The sequence below is a fragment of the Anas acuta genome, chromosome 4, assembly GCF_963932015.1.
Source record: "Anas acuta chromosome 4, bAnaAcu1.1, whole genome shotgun sequence".
Taxonomy (NCBI): domain Eukaryota; kingdom Metazoa; phylum Chordata; class Aves; order Anseriformes; family Anatidae; genus Anas; species Anas acuta.
Genome location: NC_088982.1, coordinates 47,673,929 through 47,698,410, shown reverse-complemented (window position 1 = coordinate 47,698,410; position 24,482 = coordinate 47,673,929). Strand labels below are relative to the sequence as shown.

Here is a 24,482-nt window from a genome sequence, read left to right as displayed (position 1 = left end):
GCTCAATGTAGGGATTGGCTTTTATTTTTTTCTTTTTTAGTTTTCAATAACAGCTCTTTCCATTACAGTATCGTGAGAGGCACACAGAACAACTGTGCATTGTTCTGACTGCTCTGGATCTTAGGACAAAGTAATGGTCCTTTCTCTGAAAGCTCTTAGCTGAAGACAACAGATGGGTGTACATAGTGCAGAGTTAAAGGGAAGTAATAAGGACAAATTAGTAGACTACAAAATATTTTGTTTTTTATTTTATTTTATTTTATTTTATTTTATTTTATTTTATTTTATTTTATTTTATTTTATTTTATTTTATTTTATTTTATTTTATTTTATTTTATTTTATTTTATTTTATTTTATTTTATTTTATTTTTCTTAAAAGGGTATTTTCTCACTATTAAATTCCAAAACATAACAGTGACTAGGTTGCTGGTAAACTTAATTTATCAGTTTGGCTCTTCAGGGAAGTCAAATAGCTTTTCAAAAGCTTTTATATTCTGCCTTTTTGTTCAAAGGAATGAAACAACTGCTAATGATGTTACATCCACCCTTCCTTCCTGATGGGCTAGGTTTTATCAGGTGCAGAGAATGACTGTTACACATATCATCTGTACTGAGAAGATGCTCAGCCACCAGTGAAACTTTGCAACTATTTTAATAAAACAGCAAATTATTAAAAATTTCTCATTATTTACTGAAACAAAACAAAGCAGTCCAAACAAACATATTCAAGAGTATTCCATCTTAATGTATTTTTTTTTTCTTTGTGGATTTGTGGCCTGAATCTTCTTAGCATCAAACTTAAATTAATGCTTAACATTTATATGGTGTTCTCTTCCCCAGACCTTAGGAGTCCAGTGTAGAAAAACAGTCAAGAGCTACTTTACCTGGTATGTTTTTAATGGTGGAATAGTTGCAGCTGTTAGCTCTCTCCTGTAGGATTTCTTGTTCCTTTGGTAGAAAATAACTATTTGTTTTAAAGGTCAAACGTACTTATGGTAGGGATTATAACATGTGTCTTTCACCTGTGTTGGAGGTACTTTAACTATAAACCTGAAAGTACATTTATTTCTGTTTTATCTCCAGTCCAATAGATTTTCATTACTATCTGCAGGAAGCGGAATGCCCCTTGTTTTGGTTAAACTGAAGGAAATGTGGAAAATGTCTCATTATCTCCAATTTCTAGTGATGAATCTGATTATCCTCTACTGTTTTAGAACTCAAGCCTAACAGTCTGTCTACAGAGATGAGTAGAAATTTATATACTCTTGTGTCTTTCACTTCTTGGAACTACAATGTACTGACCCCCCTCCCCAACTTCTGTTTCCTTTATTCCAGTTATTTAAATGACATCTTACATGAAACCTCTTTCTACACCCCATTTATTCTTCTGCTTTGAGGCAGAACAGTTTTTATGTACAATTTCAGTTTCTGTATGAACTTACTTTCATGTATCTCACATTGATATTGTTTCCATTTGCCCACAACAAGATCTGTCACATCTCATAGTACTTTAGTCACTTTTTTTTAATGAGCCCTCCTCCTCCAAGATGCCTCTTTTGTTTTTTCCATCTGGCATAGTTTGTTTCTCTGAGCCTTAGTACTTCCATCTCATTCACAGTCTTCAAGTGGAGTAACTGCCATCTCATTTTAATTTATTTAGGTTTTGATATATTTCATGAATCCTCAAGTGCATCCTTTTTGCAGTTGCCCAGAAGGCTTCTGACTTTTTGTTCAGCAAGCAAAAAGGGAGGGCAGGCATAGTATTGGCATATTATTTTTTTTTATTATTTATTTCCATCTTTTCAATTGAAGCTGCATTTTTTCACTTATTTCTCTCTATATTATATTACATTACATTACATTATATTTTTCGCTATACAGTAGATTCTACATGCAGTAGTTGCAGTGCACATTCATTCTCCTCTTGTTCTCGGCAGTTTTACTTACTGTCTAAGATGGATGATATATCGAAGATAGGATTAGGTCTAATATATGAATGTATTATTCACATATAGCGTACCGATGGAGAAACTGTTATTTGTCTTCCCTTTCCTTATCATATATGAGTTATCATCAATCCCCTTTACCTTACAGGGCTTTTTCTAAATCTGACTCCTCCTTATGGTGCTCCCTATATACTACCATCTGTACTTCTTTGCTGTTGTTTCTATTATTTAGAATTATTGTGTCAAATCACAGCTTTAAGGCAAAAGTTGAAGAAAATCATACTTTTGAAAGTATAGCCTCTGTGTTTCCTGATATGCAGCTGTAAATCTTATACATGTATAACATTTCCATCTTCAATAACTTCCGTAATCCTTATTCTGCTTGTGTGACAAAATAGGAACTGCCACCATTATTTGTTTAACTTGGTTATTGTCAGACTCTGTGAAAGCACCATTACTTTCTGAAGGTGTACTATATGTAAGTGTAAGATAAAACATTGTTTCACTGCCTTAAATATCCAAAGCACCAAAGTTTCTCAAACAGTTTTTAGATGTTTGTTTTGGCTGGTGGTTCTTAGGTCAGTACTGTATTGTCTCTAGAGTTTTGGTAAGGATGAGATAGATTTATTTCAAAAAAAGGATTCATAGAATTGGAAGTATTGAACCAGAATGTGCCTGTTGTCCAATTCCATCCTTGAAGAAGCCAGTTGAAGCTCAGATCTAATTTAATTGCATGGACAGATATGTGAAGGTATTTTTATTCAACTCATGTTTTCTCTAGGCTAGAGGGATGTGTAGCATTTCTTAGATTTTTTTTCAGTCTTTTTCAACAAGAAAATATGGAGATAGGAAGAAATCAATTACTAACTCTTTGAGTTAGAGATGTATTCACACAATAATATAAATTAGTGCAAAAAATACAGTTATTTCTATATATTAACTTTCATAATAGCTACCAATGGTTTGGCACTTCATCCCCTTATCATCCATGCTGTTTCATATTCTCTGAGGGAGATGAACTGCAGAGAAGTTCTGGTTTCAGGACAACAGTAAAAGAACTTCAAAATTATAGAATCATAGACTAGCCTGAGTTGGAATGTTCCCGTAAGGATCATCGAGTCCAACTGCTGGCACCACACAGGTCTAGCCAAAAATTCAGGGCATGTGAATAAGTGCACAGTCCAAATGCTTAAACTCCAACAGGCTTAGTGCCAGTTCCAGTGTGCGGCCACCACTGCTTCATCACCAGTGAAGAACCTCTTCACGATGTTTAGCCTAAAACTCCTCTGCCTTAGCTTGACACCATTTCTGCTGGTCCTATCACTGGGGACTGAAGAGAATAGAACGGTGCCTGTCCCTCCACTCCCCCTCATGAGGAAGCTGTAGACCACAATGAGGTCTCCCCTCAGCCTCCTCTTTTCCAGGCTGAACAGGCCCAGTGACCTCAGCCGCCCCTCATACCTCTTCCCCTCTAGGCCCTTCGCCATCTTTGTAGCCCAGTGTCTTACTGACTTGAAGAAAGAGGCTTTAATCTGTCCTGGTTTGTTTACCAATGAAGGAGCACAAAAGAGACGCCTGTCCTTGTCTCTGAAGAGGAGATGAAGGAGCAGCTAGTGCAAGGAACACAAAAATCAGTTGTGTGAGACTAACGTGGGGTTGTATCTGAGCTTGGAGACTGCAACCCTCTTCAGACTTCCAGATCTAGAGGAACACTTTGGCTGCAGCCTAAAAGCCACGCGTAAATAAGCTCCCCCAAGCCAGCCAATCTTCTTCCCATGACCTGCCAGGAAACAGAAATGTAGGCATGTAATCAAGTCAAAACCCAAACCTTCAGCCGAGCCTTTGACCTGAATAGTGAGTGAGGATCTGGATCCTGGCATTTATACATGATAGTTTATACGCAGCCGAAGTGAATAGTGAGGTCAGAGGTCACGGGGCTAGGTTTTGAAAAGTCCTACATAAAGAAGACATCTCAGAAAAGCAGATTTAAATAACATTAATGTCAAGAAAAGTAGTTCTGATTGCTATATTCTTTATCTGTGGTGGCTAGACAGATGAAAATCTATGATAGCAATTTTGCCTTTAAGGTCATTTTCTTTTTAATTTCCTTTTATTTATTTGTTTGTTTATTTTAACAGGCTCTGTACTAATTTTCCTCACAGAATGATTAACAGAAATATGACCCTTGTCCACCTTTTGTAGTTAATTCTTTAGGTCAGCTCTAACCACTAAGCCCCTTGTTGGGTTATTTCCATTAGTGATAAGGAGCAATTGACCTTAAAAGACTGAAGCCAGGTAGAGGAGCCTATTCCACAAGGTCTCTTGGCTCCACCCTTGTTAAGTGAAATCTGCCAGGTGGGTATCATTTGACCTTTGCTATATAGGAAGCATGAGGAGTTATGGGAGGAATTGCTTTCCTGGGGGAGTTTGAGGCTCAGGTTACCAAGGGTGCTTTTCTACTGTCCTGGTGAAATGGACTCAGTGTTCCCCAGTAGGCTACTTTTTCTTTGTGTTTTCTACCATCTCTGTGAAATAGGTTCAGAGACTCTGTGAGCTAGTTACATTGGTGGTTCCTTCTCAGAACAGGAAAACCCTGGTGGTGCTTCTTCCCTGTGAAATAGTTTGGCAGTGACTCAAGTTCAAAAGCTGGCAGGTAAGTCTACCTGGGTTCTACAGTTGTTTTGTCTTGGGGAGTTGGAGTACTTCCTTCACCTTGTCTGTTTTTAGTGAAGTTACTTACATAGATTCTAAGCTTCCTTCCCAGCACTAAAAAAAAACACAATAATAATTAAAAAAAAAAAACAAAAAAAAAAACAACCTCAGAAGCTCAAGTGTATGAGGTAAGGTAAGGCTGACTTTCAAGAATGTTTTTAAGTATTTGTTAAGACTGTACAGCAGGCTGTATGAAAAAGGTGCCTTACTGTGAATTCAAATCTTGCTTTGCAGTAAGAAGAAACAGATTTGGGTAGATACTGGTGGTGTTCTCATTACTTTTGTGAAGTGTCAATTGTGAGAATGGGCTGTAGGTAAAAGAAATATTGTGAAAACAATATGTAATTCAAAATCCTTTAGATTACCAGAAGTTGTAGCTTCACAGAAATAACTTTAAAGAAAGAAACTATTGCTGGACATTTCCCCCTGACCCTTCTGTAGATTGGCTACCTGAAGAAAAGACATGAGAGATATAATTGTAGTTTCTGAGGTAGGGTCGTGGATGGTGGTTTTTCCTACTTGTTCTCTTTCACTTTCTTCTCTTCCAGGAGTGTTATGGTAGCTTTCCAAAACTTTGACTATCCTTGGGATGTTCAGACCAGCATGTTCTTATCGTTATGTCTCCTGAACGCACTTTGTGTTTTGTCTAAGGTGAAACAAATACTTAAGAGTGTTATCCAGAGATCTGTCCTGAGGCAGGGTAGTTAGGAGTGGCAGGGAGAGTGGGAGGATATGGGCAGGCATCTACAGCAGGGAGCACCTCCACTGGAAAGTCCATGCAGTGGATGAATTGGCTAAACAACTCTGGCAGTACAAAGAAAGTCTCTCCTCTTCCCTACAGGCCTCCGTCTCAGCTTTGGAGAAACTTTCGAAAAAGGTCCACCAGCTTAGAGAATTTATCTTCCTCCCCACCTGTAATAACTAGTCTCTGAGGTATCGGGGATAAACATCCTTCTGTGCAAGGAAGATGACAGAGTGGGTACACAGCCTGTGCTACCCTGTAATTCTGATTGCTATATTCTAACATACTTATACATTATACACAATTTGAGTGCTTCTGACAAATGTACAAGAAACCAAGGGGGCCCATTGGTTTTCAGCATGATTCACAGCACAAAAAGAAAAACAAAATAAAATAATGATAACTTAATATAATATTATGAATATTATATTTTTGTGTGTGTGTTTTATGGCTCAGACTTACCAAGTTGCCTAAAACTATGGCAATGTCTGTATTCTTCTATGTCCCTTCTGCCCCCTCCTCGTTGTCTTAAATCATTATGCCAGCCTAAAATATTGAGGGTGACTTCGGGTAGCAGTCTAGCTGTACAGCACAGATGGGCAAACCTGCTTGAGACCTGGCAATTAGCAGGTGTTGATTTATGCTGAATTAGTATCACAGACCATCCTGAGTTGGAAGGGACCCACAAGAATCATAGAATTGTTTGGGTTGGAAGGGACCTTAAAGATCATCTAATTGAACAATTTTGTCACATTCCTACTACTGTAGTTACGTTTCAGGTTTACTCATATGAAAATATTGGCCTGTTCTCTTGTCAGTAGGGCTTTTCAAGATCTGTTGTCTGCATGGTCTCCAGTGATTTCAGCAGGAGTAAGCATGAGCTAATGCTATGCTTTCCTAAACACAGCGACATTTCCTGGAGATTATATAGGCTGAACAGAACACCTTGAATAAAAGCATTGGAGAAAGCGGTGTGTTCCACTCTCTGCAACTCTACATGCTCTGTACTTCCTTCCATCTGTGCAATGGCTTACTGGAGGTACTGCAGCTGTTTAATATAGCTTTGTACGGCACAGTATCAAGGAATTAGTGAAATACAGACTCTTCTGCACTAGAAGTGCTGTATTTGCTTGTGATACTTTACTGTATATCAGCTGCCTTCTTTATTATATCTGGAGGAAAAAAAAAAGTATGCAATGCACTTGGCTTGTTAGTCTGAGAGCTTTTCTACCTTTCTGTCCCTTGAAGTCTGTATTTTTCCTTCACAAAATTAACGTAATTGTCTTCTGCTCAAATATGTGGTGTGAAATCTCAGCTGTTACCTAGTAAGGGATGTAAGGGATTTTGGGTGGGGTTCAAGACTGGCAACTAATGCTTACTGGTGTTCCATCCTCATATGGCAATAGTAATTAGACTCTTAGCACATATGTGGACTCCTAATTGAAGTCGTTCTAGTACTGGATGCAGTTCCATCCAAGAACTGTCTCCCTGTTTACAACCATTTTTATATGCAGCATGCATTATGACTCATGAATCTGGTCCACTCAACACTGATGACATGAATTTGGTATAACCTTCAAATTGTACAACTTGTCTAGGTTTTGGATTACCAAAGAAGAAACATTTTATCATTTTCTTATTATGTCATTGCAATATGTGAAAATGCAGTGTCAAAGTCACTTCCTACTCGGCTGCAATAAGAACTCTTATCCTGTTTTCACCACTTGGAAGAAAAGAAGTCTTAATCTGCTCTCACTTCTGTTTTGATCCTCCAGTCATTGACTTGACTTTGGTTTGAAAGACCAAAATGGACACTGAAGGTTAAAAATCTAAATGGAAATGAACTGAGTCTCCTAAATGCTGTTTCAAAACTGATAATAAATCTAGCTGTATGAAATACTTGATAGAAAATGGAAAAACACTTCAAACACCTTACAAATTTCATTGTGTATAAAGTATAACCATTGCTGTGAGAAATGCTAAAACGTGACTTGTTTTGAGAATGCATGTTTTTAAGCAAGTTGTAGGATAATTAGAAAAGTTAATACACATTTTTTGAGAAGTTACATATATATATATATGTGTATATATATATATGTACTAACTCCTTTCTATTAAGCAACTTCACATAAAAATTGATTCACTGTGAAGTTCACAGTTCATTCAGATTTTCCACATATATAAAATAGGGAGACATGTTAAAGTAACTTTTTTACAGCTGTTTGGAACAAAATGTCATCCAAATTTTTATAATATCCACTGGACAGATTTTATGCAGTGGGATTTTATATATTTTTGTAATCTCTTAGAAATGTGACCAGTGTTGAATGTGACTAATCTACATATAGATAGTATAAATTAACATACTTAAAAGATCTAAGAGCAGGTTTCAAAGGAATCTCTCCAGAGCTAGATATCCATCCTTCAATCATTTTCAGAGGCTTATTTAAAAACTCAAATGATACATTTTTCTTTTAGATTATATTAAACAAAATAAAGAAGGCAGACTTCTCCCATGACAAATAGCTACTGTGCATAACAGTATTTCTCAGGCACTCCTTCTTTCTACACAAGCCTGTGAGACAGCGTGACCTTAAGTTCCTGATTAATAAATCAAAACTGCTTTTAGATATCATGCATTGTGACATTTAGAAAAGGTGGTAAGATTAGGAATGATTTCTTTGTATTGTTTCCATACTTACCAAAATGTCTTCCCCTAGCAAGCAAGAAAGATTACTTATTTCTGTTGTAGACTTCAGTTCTGATCATCCTAGTTTCAATCATGAGAAGGGCAGAATGATGATGTCTGTTTCGAAGTCCCAATTACCCTCATTTATATCAATGGAATGTTTAACTCCCATTGAGGATTCCTTTTGTTTTAGATCACTGAAACACAATCCAAGCACTTAAATCTATGGAAGCAAAGGCCGTTCACCTTTGAGGTTGATGACATATTGTGTCTCACTCTGAATACAGCCCAAAGGTTTGACCTTTCTTAGCAAGGTACTATATTGTACAGACTTGTCTGTGTCTTTCCCACTGGGAGCTTTAAATAGGAGCCAACTAATTATCGTTTTCCACTTTTAATTATTCTACACTACAAGTTGGATTCTTGTGACATAATATCAATTAGGTAGAAAAAAGTGAACTGCAAACTTTTGACACTACAAGATTTTGTCCTCTATCTTTTGAGAGTTGGTAAGCATTGTAAAAGAGAAAAGATTCTTTTAGTTTTGCCTGTGCTATTTTTCTTTAGCACAGACTTAAGCTGGGAGAAGTCTGTGGCTTCATTTTAATAGAGAGGGAAGATAATGGGATATGGGAAGTTTAATTTTTCTTTGAACTATTCTGCCACACTTTTCACAGAATCACAGAATGGTTGAGGTAAAAAGGGACGTTCTGAGATGATCTGGTTTAACTCCCCTATTCAGGCAGGGCCAGCTTGACCAGGCCACCCAGGATTGTGTCCAGGCAGGTTTTAAGTATATCCATGTTTCTCAGTGAACTGGTATCTAGAAGTGTGGTAACAGTTATCAGTCACAGAAGAAATTAGAAATGTTTCTTGACAGTGTAAATAAAAATCTTGACTGCATTATGTTTTTTACTTTAAAGAAGAAAAACTGAGGAATTTTCATGTCATGTGAAACTTTAGGCTCAGAAATAAGTACAGAAAGTAATGAACATAATTTTTGGTAAGAAGAAAAAAAAACAAAAAGTATTTTGGTGGTAATTTTTTTCCCTTTTCCCCTTTTCTTCATTTGAAATGCAATGACCAGAATCTTTTACTGCTTGGACCCCAGGACATTTAATGGGATCTGTAAGACTTTTTTTTTTTTCTCTCTCTGTCTCATACCCTTTTATGTTGTCTAAAATGTCATCCTGTTCATTTAAAAAAAAAAAATCTTAGTTACTTTAAGTCAAAAAACATATTCCTTCAGAATGATCTGCTTTCAACCAAGTCATGTTAGATAACTGTGGAAAAGTATATAATTAAGAAATAATTACCATTCAATTAGCAATGTTTTATTCCGTTTGGCAACATTCAGTTAGTATTTCTAGTAAGTGACTGGAAATAATTTCTTAGATTTATGTTGTTGTGAGACAACTGAATCATGTGCCATATATATTACATAGAACATTTGTGAAAGTTCTAGAGGGACTAGAACAGCTAGAAAACAACTGAAGTGAGCATTGTACAGCTTTGACATCAGTATTCTGTTTATGAGTATCTGTTTGTTCTGCTCAGATTCATAACGCTTCATTGTGCAATGTGCCAACAGCCTTAGTTTCCATCTTATATCTGAAAATACATCTTTTGAATTACACTCAATAAAAGTAGGTTTGGGGAAAAAAATACATTTTTTTTGTTTTCATTTTTATGTTGGTTCTTTGCTCCTTCAGGGCGAGTTTTTGAGGTACAGTGTTTATACGCCTGAGAAACACAAAGGTGAACATGAACACAGCTATTTGAGTAAGGTTTGTGGGATTAAGTTTTGTTGTCCTTGAGCTGGTGCAACAGAAAAAATGAAATGTTACATTTGATGGGAGAGTTATGTCCACATAAAGGACTGTCTTATTTTGTGCTCTTCTAAGCAATTACAAATACATGTATTTTAATGTGTGACTTGTCAAGTAAGGGTAATAAAAGTTGCTAAATGGCCTAGTTCTTTACCTTACACCAGCATAGAATTAAGCCTACAATAATGGCTGTGTTTCAGATTACCTCTGATAAATAACTGTTGCTCTGTACCCTTCAAAATAAGTGCAAATTGTTAATGCTGATCAGAGTTCTAGTAAACAGACATTTGTTGATGTTGCAATAACAAAATACTGAAAATCTACAGTAGTATTAGAAATCCATAATTTCCATAGTATGTTCACTTTTACTCTAAAGACTTTTTTAATTAATATAACATGATACCCTTCTGTCCATTATTAAAGGTCTTTCCTCTGCATACCCATGCATTTGCAGTACACATGTACATATATAAAAGGCAACAGTAGCTGTGAATAGTTGGTGTCACATGATCACCATGTAGTGTATGAATGATAAATATATTTAAAATGTTAGTGACACCTTCAAGTAATTTTCAGATTTTTTTTTGAATATTCATGTTCTGTCTTTCCATATTGTATTTTTCCATAATTTTGTGTGGGTTTTTCCTTGGAAGATTGTGAACATAAGGAGAAATGTACAAATCATACTAACTCCACACCCCTTTTTCCACTTCATGAAGTGATTGTATTTACAACCATTTTCCACATAAGTACCATAAAGACTACAGGAAAACGTACAAATGTGTGTCTTGTGAAATAGTTCATACTTCTTGAAGGTATGAATGAAATCATAAAATGAGAAGAATATTAAAAAGCCTTTAATGTTTATATGAAATAAAATATGAAATGAATGGTAAACTTAATTTATGGGTTAAAATCTCATTACTGTAAGGGACTGTTTGCTATTGATATTCATAGGGTCAAAAATTACCTGCTCCAATTTTAGGCAGTGAATGAAGAGTAGAGATGGAGCAACGGAAGACTTGGTTTTGATGTTATCAATCATCATTATTTTCAATTTAGCTAAATAGTGTGATCAGGTGACCTAGTTTTGAGTTGAAAATGCACAAAGAGTGCTTCTCCTATCTTTCAATATAGCAATGATGCAAAAATAATTGTTCTGGAGCCAGACACTCTTTTTAAGATTTAGGAGGAAAAAAAAGGAAGGAATTTTTTTCTGGAAATTCAAGTGAAAGGAGTACAATATCTCCTTCATTGCAGAGTTAATTAGGTTAATATCTTTGGCTGAGTCATAGATGTCAGTATTTCTGCTTTGTTACGAATGTCACAATAAGATAACCACAGCAATTATTTTGTGCTGATATATTCCGTACTTCAAAATAGTGATATAATAATCTGAATCAAATGTAAGCGCATTAGCCAATAATTGTTTTGACATTCCAGAGATTACATTTGAAGGCACCATATATAGTTACTTGACTTTCTGTTTTCATTGTATATCAGTAGTGAGCTAGTAAGCTAGGGAACAAAAGCATTCCTTTTGTAATTTAAACATATATTGCATTATGTTTGATAGAAAATAGCAGTAAATTTCCAGCAAAGAAATGCGAAGTGAGACTACTATACAATTTTCTACATAATTGTTCAAGTTCAATATGTAAAATAGACTAAAAATTGAATATTGATTATATGGCTACATGCGTTACCTGCTAAAAAAAAAAAATATATATAGTAATATTTGTATTGGTGTGTTTATATAAATAACTGGTTGTGTTTTTTTTTTTTAAATCTTGATTTGTATTTAAAAGTGTAGTTATAGTCAGTCTGCTATCATTAGGGGCTATTTTTTCTCCAACTTGGTGAAAAAGTTCCATTAATTTTTGTGAAGCAAAATGTTAAGATTAAGATGCTAATTAACTTTAATTCCCTGTCTCACTCACTGTAAATGTTACATGAGAGTTATTGTCAAAAGCAGAGGCAGCAGAAGATAACATGCTTCAGCGTGATTATTTATAGAATACTCCGAAGATAGAAAAGTGTTTTATACTCATTTTTCTACATATAGTGGATAAAATTTAGGCTTAAGATTTACTGTATGATTAGTTGCAATTTCATTACTGTAAGAGTCAATGTTTCTCATCTGTCGGAGTTCTAGGCAAATATTAACTCCAAGACGAGTTAACATTTAAGTCACAACAGACCTTCATTTTGCTTCCTTATCTACCTATTTTCTTAGATGTTCTCCCATACTACAGGAGCTAGTACCTTTCAAAGTATCAAGACCAATTGAAAGCGAATGAACCATGCCAGTATGGTTTAGTTTTACTTTGAAGCTCTGAAACTCAGAAACTTAGAATTTCCACCTGTGACTCAGTTCTGGAGCCAGATCAAATACAGGTCATTCAACATTATAAAGTATCAAGCATTTTTAATTAGTCCTGTACTTTGTTGGTGGTAAAAATTTCCAGAAATAATGTAACCTGTAAAAACTGCTTTTGTACATTTTGAAAAAGTAAAACTGTAAATAAATAACACTAAGACACAAGTACAAGCTGATTAGCTAAATGTAAATGAGGAAAGTTGCAAGTACAAAGTACAAACAGCTGTATTAACATACACAGTACAGCGTCTTAGATATACATGTACATTGTCCACAGATCACAGCTAATATTGAAGTGTATGACATTTTCTAAATAGCATTATACTCTGTCTGAAGGGAATCCCTAATCTATTTTGATAAAATAGACAATGCTTATTTAAGCAAAATACCAGGTATTTGGTGAATTAAGTTTTGACTGAAACAGGTTAATGCACAATTATTTGAGAATTTTAGGCAGCAAAATCACCAGGAGCAATTGTTTGTGGTAGAAGGGTAACAGCAATCAGCTGGGTTCAGGCTGGAGGCAGTTGACAGGAGATGTACATGTATTATCATGTCACAGCTGGACATGCAAGTTACGGTTTTCCTTTCAAATTCTTTTTCTTCTCTAACATTGCTTGCAGGGATATAAGTTATTTGATCTAACCTCTACTTCAGTTTTTTCTAGGTGTAACTTGCATAGATTTTTTCTTCCTTGCTTTTTTGTTTGTTTTGTTTGGTTGTGTTTAAAAAAAAATACTATGTTATCTTAACAATGCCACAAGATTTTAAAATTTTTGTAGGAATGGTTGTACAATTTTCATGATAAAAGGAAATACGATTGTGCTTAAGTTTACTTTTTAGTAGTAGTTTGACTATTTTCTTCTTTGCATGTTAAATGTGTGGCTAATGCATTATATTGGGTATTAATCTTAAATAAGGTGTTTGGATGAACAATTTCACATGAGAAATGATGCATTCCCACAGAGTTAGATAGATGAACAGGTCCTGAGATCATGATGTATGTAATGTTTCTGTATTTAATATTTACTTGACTCTAATAAACAATTCTGATTTTCTTTTTTTTTTTGAAGTTGTCTATACAGTGAAGTGTATGTTAAGTATATCTTTCCTTTTTTTCTTCCCCTTCTATTGCCAGACTCCTTATTCTGTATTGTAGAAAAAAATCCTTTGTAGGTAACACAGTAGATAACAAAACTTGCATGTGTTCTCCAGGAGTTGCTAGTACCTGAAGAGTTATTAAAATATAAAGTCTAAGATACATCAGTAATTCTAGTGTTCTCTCTGAGTAACCAAAGGTCATCAAACCAGCAAGAGACAAAAAAAAAAATAAATAAATAAAATAAAAAATGGCTAGAGGATTATATTTGCTCATTTTTGAGGCTGGACAAAAGGCTGTATAACTGAGGTAGTACTAAAGTATGAAGTCAAATGAGACAGATGTTTAATGTTATCAAATAAAAGATGTATTAGGACAGTTCTTCTTGTAGATGTTTGAAAGGAAAAGAAAGTAAGAAATTCAAATCTAATCTTACTTGATACACGTTAAAGTGCACTAGACCTAGTCTTACACTAGAAATGGTCAGAGCAAATAAGAAAACTCCCCTGTGTTTACAGTCACATTTTCTGTATTCAAGGTGACACTTAAGTGAGTTGTATCCAGATTGCTTGCCAGATGAAAATTAAGTTATAGTCACTCCATCCACTTTCTTTCCATTTTCCTAACTGGATTAAGACCTAAGGTGAAAAAATGACATACAGTGTATGTTGTGTGGGTTCCTGAGGAGTTTTGAATCTCTGTGTACTACCAGACTACAAAATAAAATGTTGGTATAGGTCCACTCATTAAAACAAGGAACAAGACAATAGTGCAGTCAGTCTCATATGACAGTCTAAGTCTTGAGAAGCAATCCATACAAATTCAGATCTGAGTGGACCTAAAACTGGATTTGTTACTGATGGTTTTCTATAAAAGGACAAAAGTTTTTGTCTCTGATGTCAAGACTACAAAAAGGAAATTCAGCTTTTCATATGTATACTTTTACACTTCTATAACTGATAAGAATCTGGCTCCAATATCAGTTTTTATATTCCTTGGATAAGAACATTTTCCAGATACTCCAAGCTGATGCACATTTTGTTTTGCCCTGAATAGCAATGCTTATGGCCATCTGGTTAGGCTGGCAAAAATTGTAATGCCAGCTTTAAAATGGCACGGAGTACCAATTGACATAAAGAAGCATTTTCATTCTTTTTGTCCCCCTGTAGTAGCCTTCATCAGATATCTAAACTTTACCTTTTTTAAAAAGTATGTCTAGTTAACAACAAAGCTAATCACAGAGAATTAATTGCCCGTGCAGCTTTTTAACTGTCATTAATCTTAGACCTCTGCTAATTTAATTTTTGTCAGATTGTATGAGATTTACAAAAGCCGTGTTCCAAAAAGAGCATGAAACTTAAAAAAAAATAAAAAATAAGGTGAACATCAACAAAAGCACAGAAAAGAACATGAAATACTATTTTAATGGCTCAAGATGTGGGGGAAAAAATCACTGTTTTTAATGAATTAATAAATGAATAATTCATCTTACACTAACTTATTCTACGGTAATACAGAAGCTTTAAATGATTATTAAAGTTTCTAAAAGAGTTTACTTCTCTGTGATTATCTGGAAAGAGTTATGAAAACAAATTTTCTTGAAGGTTATCTTCAAAGTTTTATTCTTGACCTGCAGCCTTTCAGCACTTCAGCTTTCAAGCTTTTGTATATTTTAAACACTTCCAGAAATTGTTATTGTTATTTCTTAATGTGGGAATCCTTCAAATGGTCATATATTGTATACAGTGCTAAAAAATATCAGCTAGGCATCCATTGCCTGCCATCTGGCTTAGCATTTCAAGTAACACATGTCTATTACTGTCATAGTATGGTCTCGGACTACAGACAGACTGACAGTTACATTTAATTCTTGCGTGCTTGGACAGACCATCAAAGAAACTTGAATGCAGATATCGAAGGAACTGTTGGGAATGCAACCAAACAATGGGTAATGATGATTACTGAAGAAATAATTCAGTTATTAAAGATGCTTCTACTATAAGAAGCTCCAGAAAACTACAGCACCTCTCTTATCTTTAGCTATACTAATTTAAGGCATATTCTGTGGAATTTAGTAGTACCAAATGTTTATTTTGAGACTAATTCACAGCTTTGTCTTCAATTAACTATATGCTCTTCCTAGTTGCTTTATGCAGGACCCAGTTATGCTCCAAATTAACTACTACTAATTGAAGAATTTTGCTTTCAGTTACGTTTCCTGTCTTTTGGGAAAGCATTTATTTTAAGCTGTTATGGTTTCCTGGTTTTATTTTTACAGGGAACTGTTTAGCATTCTTAGAAGTTTCACTGTCAGACCATTATGTTTGTTCATTAATGTTTTTAATGTCCCTTGCTGAATTGCTGTTACACTTCTACTGTCTAACATTCATCAAGCTCGCAGCTTGGAATTTATCTCACTGTAATGAAAATTTGTGACTGTGACCTAAATTGTAATGATACAAACCATGCTCATGTTACATTCTGATACACACTGGAGTTAATTGATTGGTTTGTTGGAACTTCTCTAATTGCTTGAATTCTGTAATTATGACAGGTCTTGTGAAATAACATTGGGATAAACAGGCCTGTTAGGCAAAGAATCCTGTTCTGAATTAAATCAGGAAATCCACCCACAGGATACTGTGTAGTGCATAATTCCTAAAAGGAAACAAAAACTTGCTCACTACAATGAGCTATGCCACTGGTTAACGCATAATAATTAAGCAGTTGTCCATTAATAGCTTTGACTGTCTTTAAGCAAGATTATTTTTTTCCAAGCAAAGAGTTCTTCAGGAGAACTCTTTTAATATTTATTTGAAATATGTCTTCTCTATTTCTCTTTAGCTGTCTTAATAATTTATTTCAAAATATGAGTGATAGTGTTCTTCCAGCAGGAAGAAATAGTAATTTTCTATCATTTAGATGAGAATGGTTAAACAAGTGATATTTGCCATGACAAGAGGGTCAAAAGTGAAGAATGAAGGATGGATTGGAGAGGAAGTCATTATCAAGGTTAATATAATTGTTTTCAGTGGAAAAGGTTTGTGTAACCTGGCAGACAGACTAGCACACGACTTAGTTGATAGGACAAATACTGAAGTTAGACACAAATTTTATCTGGTACGGAGATAACAAAATACTGATACCTGTTGGAATGTCTGTCTGTGATGAGAGAACAGATTCAGGTTTCCAGGATAATAATGGATTGAGGATCTCAGTCGAATGTAATGGACTGGTTATTCTTGTAGTCTGTGCTTATGCAACAGCATAAATGTTCGTTCATGGTTTAAAGGAGTTAATGACGATGTTCAGCTTCTCGTAGCAAGATATATGCTAATCTAACATGACTTCTACAAAAAGATAAATGCTTTGGAAGGGCAGTATAGCTCTTCTGTGAACTCATACTCTTAAAAAAATATATATATATCAGAAGAACATTAGACGTAGGTATCTGGTGGAGTGACAAATTGTCAAAATTGGTTGTAGTACTTGTTTAAGAAGTAAACTCTGGCAGAAAGTAATTTGGAACAGTTTGTATAGATGGAAAGGGACAGCTGTAAGTAGTGCACATGTAATGTATCTGAACAATACTCGATGCAAAAGAGCTATGTTCCTCAATGGTAGCTTGAAACTGAGCATGAATAACTAGTTGGTGGTCTTACATTCCTAATGTAAACTTTGATCATTACTGGTGTTTTTTTCCTACAGATGAGGAACCATTACAGCCAGTGGTCTGGAATTGCTTCTATCTCACCTTTGGTCAGTGAGCAAGGGTTTTCCAGCCATTCCTTCTCAGTTACTAGAAGACAGAAATATTTACATTGAATTTCCGATTTTATTTTTTTTATTTTTCAGTTCTGAAAGATTGAAGGGCTTTCAGGTGTTCAGTTATTATATTTATGGCAAAAATTATCTCTATATGCATAGGCAGTCTGTGCAGGGAAAAAAGATGAAGAATCCAATTTTACTACAGTGAATGATTACACCATCTGCATCTAATTATACAGAAAAAAACCCACCACCACCACCAAGTCAGTGTTTCCTCTATCTTGTATGTATAACATATACATGTGTACATTTATATGCTCATCAGAATAGAAGTGAACTAAAGCAGTTTCTTTTTATGTGACCAAGACCAGGAAGAGATGATGCATATTTTTAGTCTTCATCTCCCTCATAGAAAAGACAAGCATGCAGTGAGTTGAGCTTGGCTCTCATATCTGTATCCTCAGACATCTTGCCATCCAGTGTATCAAAGGTTTCTGAGAGTACTGAAAAAAAAAAAAAGAAAATTGAAGTGTAAGACTATTACTTCTGTATGTATTACTGAATATTAAATTTGGTTATACAGAGGAAAGAAAAAATCTCAGAATACCCAATTACAGCCAAAATTGCTGAAATACAATCTTATCGACAATTGTTAATAGAAGAAAAACAGTAATTACTGGATTATTTATGTCAAGAGAATAACTATGGCAGCAGGAGGCTAAAAAACACTCATTTATGAATGAATGTTACTTTCCTTAGTAGTGACTATGTCGATTTAACAAACACAGAACGTCCCCTCAGGATTCAGTGTTTATGTAATTCTGCTTCTGGGTAGCTGATTGCTAAATTGCTCCTTTTTTTTTTCTTCTTCCATTTTTTTCCTTCCTTCTTCCTTGCATTTCTCTGGCAAATCCCTGTGTGTTAGTATTATTGGCTATTTTGCTGTTGCTCATGTGTATTTGTTTTAACCCTAGAGTAAAATACAGAGCGACCAATTTCTTCCTCTCCATTCAGTGTGAATGATAATGCTTGTGAAGGGTAATATTTGAGAACATGTAGCATACCGTATATATTCAGGTATTAAAAAAATCTGCCTTGCAACCATGACATAACTATTGAATAGGAAATCTGGCAAATACTTGCCAAAAATCTACAGATTTTATAGTTCTATGTATGTCTAATATATTGTATTTTAAGAAACTAAGCATACTAGATAATTGTCAGATACTTTTGGTGGACTTTGTTGTGTTAAAACTGGGAAAATATTTATCTTATTTATTGTATTGAGCTTCAATGAATCTGTAAAGTGGTAGATGTTTGCATGATGCTGAAAATGGAATGTTTCCTTTAAATATCTGTTTTTCAAGAGGCAAGCTAGTGATTTTCCAGATTAATTCCCCTTTCCATCTAGCAAATATAAAGGTGTCAGCTTCCCCTCTGGTTTTTAATGCAAACTTATAGAAATTAGTGTCAAAGTTAAAAATCCCAAATGAGACATGAGTTCTGTGGGTCTGTACTAAAAGTGTGTTTGGGTATAAATCCAGGTGGGAGGTAAGCAAGGCATTTGTTCCTTCAAATCTGACCCAGGTTTCATGACAACTTTACATCTTCAATTTTAGTTTTGAAATGAGTGTCACATTACTATCTGTCTCCTTTATGCAGTACTTTTCTGCAATAACTGGAAGAAAAATGAATTCAGCATTTAGATAGTTTCTCTTATCAACCAAACAGACTTCATTATGAGATATCCCTGTTTATTTAACTTCTTTCTGTATGTACTTTCTGAATGCAATGTCAGCCTGATCTGGTTTATTATGGCTACAATAGCCTGGGAGAAAACCTCTTCTCAGAAGTAGCAACTATTTTATACACACACATTCACTATATATAACTATACAAACAAATATAATTTATGCCAAATATATTAAAAATACTTCTGAACATCCTCAAAGGAGGGAGTAGAAAAATAAAATTTTACAAGGGCCTTATCAGGGATTAAGCTTTATTCTAAAATGTTACTTTTTTCCAACTAAGGAAAGACAGGGTGGTGAGTTTTTCTTCTCTCCCAGACTTTTACCTCCTGTACTCACCCTCTCTAGACATGCTGTGGCCAGCACTTTGCAGAAGACAAGTGTCAAAAAAGCCAGGGCCATCTGAGTTGTTTTATGTTTCAGCTCAGCTTCATGTGACATATAGGGTTGATAGTGATATAGTGAAGTTTATTTTGCTTTCCCAAAACGTGTTAGAAATCCATATTTGCTGTAAAACTAAGTCACTCTGGCCTAAAAGAAGCCTCTGAACATAGTTTTTGTTATCATGGTGTTACACCAGAATTAGCACGCAATGAAGCGAGTAATAGATATCAATGTTGTTTGTGGCAAATGCCTCAGTTCAAACAAAATTTCTGTCATGAAAATATCTTTTAGTTTGTTATGGAACTACTCTGCCAAGTATCCAAAAACTAGTGCAAAGTCTGTACTGTGAGAGCCACAGGACAAAGCTGCTGCTCTGGGCAAGGCTTGTGGTAGCTGTACAGAGGAAGGCCTTGACCAAGGGCCTGCTGTTTGTCCTGGCATTTCTTCCCCCAAGTTCTCATCATTGCACTTCTGAAGTCCCTGGGTTTTCCATGGCAAGGTTTGTCATTGCGCTGGGATACTTGTTCCCATTCAGCTCTATTCCTTGCTTTTTCTCTTGCTCATAGCTATGCTATTTCAGTTTTGCAGCAGCTGTGGAGGAGTAAGAGAGGAGGAGGATAAGAGGGAGCATATATTTGACTATGTGCTTTGTTGACCTTTGCTCTTTGTGACTTGCGAGTCCTTCAGGAGGCTGATGTGTTTCTGTAGGACTAAATCAGTTGTACTCCACAGATAAACAGAGAAAGAAATGTTCTCTTCATACATGGTGACAGAAGACTTGTAATGAATTCATTCTTATAAGGAATACTGAAAAGATATATTCTTAAGCACTTATTGGGGTTTCAGCAAAGTACATAAGCTCTGTAAACATATAGTATCTTTTAGAAAAACAAACAGGTGTTGATATGTTTTTTTGTGTGTGCGTGTTTTTATTTTTCCTAAAGTTTTGATACCATTGATATCAAAAAGAAAAGCCTGCACTAGAGTGAAAAAAATGTAGGAAGATTGAGAGTTTTTTGAGAGAGAAGCATCATTTTCATCATTTCTGAGGATCACATGAACCACAAATTGTTCTGATGCTATAATCCTATTTTTGCTTTGGAAAGCTATGTAAAAAGAAATGTAATATTATGCGTTTAAGTAGTGAGCCATTATAAAAAGGAACAATGACAGCCTGAACAATTCCTATTTGTTTTCCTGTACACATGCTAAAAATGGCTCAAGGTGCATTTCCCAGCATTCTCAATGAGGAATTTGAACGCTTGTGGAGATAAACTAATGTCATAATTGCTACATTTAAAAAAAAAAAAAAAAAAACTAAGATTATATTCCTTAGTGTAATGCAAGCTTTTGAAATGCACTGAGTATATGGAACTGTGGAATTTCCATTCTTGATATTTTTACCATTCCAACTTACAAAGAAATGTAATTAGATGTTTCAGATTTTCAAAGAAATTTCACAGAATCACAGAATTTCTAGGTTGGAAGAGGCCTCAAGATCATTTCAAGAGGACTCTTTTTTTTAAAAAAAAAAATAAAAAAATAAAAATAATTCTTATATCAAAGTGTAGGATTAACTACGCAATAAATCTTTCACAGATTATGAAATGTAATATATTAATCAGCATGTCAAGAGAAAAAACACCTGTAATATTACATAACTAAATTCTGTTTTCACTACTGAAGAATGTAGCAAAATAGGCAGGTCCTATCATATATGTGATTTTTCTGAGTGATAGAAAAGTAAAACATTTGTTTTAGTATTATACAACCAAAGAAGTTGAAGAAAGAAAAAAGGAAACAGGTGAAGGTTTATTCTTGATAGTATGTTGAAGCTAAAGCATACATTTCAAGTAACTGTAAAAATACCTTTTCATAGATGAATGAAAGACTTCTTTCTTCAAGGTGGTGGTTCAACCAGCTTACAGTGGAGGAGGTGGCAACTAGTGATGGACTAAATGTGAGCTAAATTGAAAAGGTATGGACCTGTTAGATAGCTACTTTATATTCATTAAAGAGAAATGATGCTAATAAAACATGATAAATAGAAATGATCATAATGAAATATGATCAATAATTCAGTTGGAAAGGACCTTAAAAGATCATGAAGTCCAACTGCTTGACCACTTTAGGACTAATCAAAAATTAAAGCATGTTGTTGAGGGTATTGCACAAACGCCCCTTGAACGCTGACAGGCATGGGACTTCAACCACCTCTCTAGGAAACCTATTACGGTGTTTGACCACCCTCACAGTAAAGACATTTTTCCTGATGTCCAGTGTGAACTTCCCCTTCCCCCATTCCCTTGTGCTGTTCCCATGTGTCCTGTCACTAGTGACCAGGGAACAGAGATGGGCACCCTCCCTCTCCAATTCCCTGCAGGAAGTTGCAGAGAGCAGTGAGGTCACTTCTTAATCTCTTTTTCACCAAACTAGACAACCCAGGTGTTCTCACCCTCTCCTTATAGGACATGCCTTCCAGCAATTTTATATGCTATGTTGCTCTCTTCTGGACTCTTTTAAGGACCTTAACATCCTTTTCATGTTGTCCAGACCAGAACTAAATTTTGGTGATGTTGCACCAACACTAAACGTAGCAGGCTATTTTGTGTTTAATACACACCAAAATGTGGTTTGCTCATTTGGCTACATGCTGCTGACTTATATTGAGCCTGCTGTCAAGCAGCACCCCTAGACCCCTTTCTTCTGTGGCTCTCTAGCCACTCTTAATATTATCTCATTATATAATATTATCACTCATTATCATTAGACAATTTATAATTAGAAAAATTATACTTATTATCAATCATTATTATTGTAGACAAATGAATAAAGTTATTTATGTGAAATGTATCATGAATATCGTCCTGTTCCCACTGCTGTAAAAGGATCTGAACCCAATATTGTCTTTCTCACTCTTCTGCCACTTCTTCTAGAATGTAAAAGTTTTGTGGCAGACACCAGATTTGTTTTTATTTTTGAAGGGCAGCTAAGTATTAGTAAGGACTAGGATTAAGTTCTGAGACTGTACTGTAAGGCAAATGCTTTATTCCATATTTCAATTTATTACATGAGTCATTCATACAGAATTTTACAGATGGATATTTAATTTTTAACAATAAAGCAGAGTTTATTTCTGCCTAATTTATGTAGCAGTAATGTTTTTTCAGTCATACTCATGCTGTATAAGCGGTGGTGCTCTGATTAAAACCTGTTTACATGACTGAAGACCTAACAATAACAACCCGTATTTAGTTAGTCAGAAAGATGTAGGAATTGTGTTGAATGTTCTCCAGCTTCACTATAGCATCATAAGCTGAGGAGTACTGGGTTTTGCTTTGGCATGAGAACCTCAGTGCTGCAATGGTTCCTATGCTTCACTTTAGATCACAAAGGTGATACAAAGGGCAAGAAGGTCCTTTTTGATTTCTGCTAATGTGTTTCTACTTTCAGAACCTGAATCATACATGTAGAAATTTTATAATACTGTGCTAGCTATGATAGTTTGGTGTTTGAACAATATAGCATTGGATCTCACCACCTTAGGAAGAATAATGCTGAAGAGTTAATTTTGCAATGATGTTCAGCTGAAAGACCACTGAAACAGTTATCTATCTATATGGCAGGAGGGGACAGTTCAGAACAGCAAGCCTGTCACTTCAGATACAATCCTGAAAAAATGTAGAGCCAACATTTTCATAGAAATTGGTCAGATTACCTGGCAAGATGGTACAACATGTGACTAAATGCTGCTTTCTAGTCAGCAACACATTGGAAGAGCCATGTTCTGCCCTGTTGAAGAGAACTTCTGAGGCCTTTGGTTTCAAAATGTCCTGGGTTTATTTTTAGCAGCCCAAAATTACATTGAAAATCAGGTTTGCTACAAACAATCTAAAATATTGAGAGGTAAAACAAATTTTAACCAATATCTTTCTGTCCTTTTTCCTACTCCTTCACTTCACTGGAAAGAGCTTTGGTTGAAGATCTGGATCAGCTGAGCTATAAGGGAAGCAGCAAACATAGAAAAAAATATTAAAAGGGAGTTAGTATAGTCAAGTAATTAAAAAAAAAAAAAATATATGATGAGGAGAAGTGCAATTTATTTGCCCTGAAACAAACACTGTCATGCATAAAAATGAAGGAAGATTGAAGAGGAAAAAAATATATATTTTTACATTGGGGGTAACTATTGGGAGCAATCAGGAGAAAAGCTTGTCATGGGTGACCTTTAATAAGTGTTTATAAATTTGGAGGTGATGGGTTAAATAATACAGTTCACCCTCAATAATAAAAAAAAATAAATAATTCTGATATTTGACTGACTGAGGCTGCTTCTTTTTAAATGTTTTCTTTATGTGACATTGAAAAACCAAAGATCTTTTGACAAATGTCAAATTAGTTCAATCTTGAAAGGTAACACAAGAGTATGTATGTGTGTATTTGTGTATGTGTGTGTGTATTTCAGCAGAAATACTATTTGTAAATTATAGATGTATTGGCATTCACTCTCCATATAGGTTCCAAAACGCTATCAGCAACCCTTTGTGATAGTTCTGAAAGGTCTCACTTCCAAATAGCCCTGAAGTGTGAAGCAAAACAAAAATATTTAATTGTAATAGTCAACTCACTAGTTAGACATTCTTTTAGTCTTTGCAGGGTGATTAAAAAAAAAAAGATCAAGCTTTCAAAATATAATTTGTGTGTTTATGAGAAAGTCACTGTCTATGTCTGTTATAGAAAAATAAGTAACTATGCTAGCTCATGTACTATTCTTGAGAACTTAGTAATGTAGTCCCAAAGAGGTTTAAATTGCATGATCTTATTTGCATATTAGACAAAAATCCAAAACATTCTGAATACTAATGTGAAATCTTCGTACTATCCCTTCCATCCAAAGATGACAACAATATGTAAGTATCCTCTCAGTTCACTAGCTATTGAATTAGCTCCCTTTCGTTATGGACAAATGTGCAAATCATAGAACACTTTTTTTTTTTAATCACTTGGGAATAATTGCCAAGAGTCTTGAAACACAAACTGGGTTTATGATGCTGTGTTTTCATCTCTTACTCATGATAGGTACCCATTACAACCAAAGAGATGATTGACTGAGATACAAGATTAGGATAGCTGCAAAAGATATAATTCCATAGGAGCAGCAAAATTTCAAGGGGGTGTGTG

At 35.0% G+C, this 24,482-nt stretch overlaps 1 long non-coding RNA gene across 2 annotated transcripts in view; it reads left to right on the top strand.

Moving 5' to 3' along the window:
- The first annotated feature begins 4,187 nt into the window (after nucleotides 1-4,187).
- LOC137856119 (uncharacterized) overlaps nucleotides 4,188-24,482 on the top strand; it is a 91,732-nt gene continuing 71,437 nt past the window's right edge. Inside the window, exons 1-2 of one of the 2 annotated variants that reach the window (XR_011096209.1) lie at nucleotides 4,188-4,438; nucleotides 4,529-4,600. This is a non-coding gene — a long non-coding RNA (uncharacterized lncRNA). The remainder of the gene's footprint in view (nucleotides 4,439-4,528; nucleotides 4,601-24,482) is intronic. The other variant, XR_011096208.1, reaches the window with a different exon arrangement.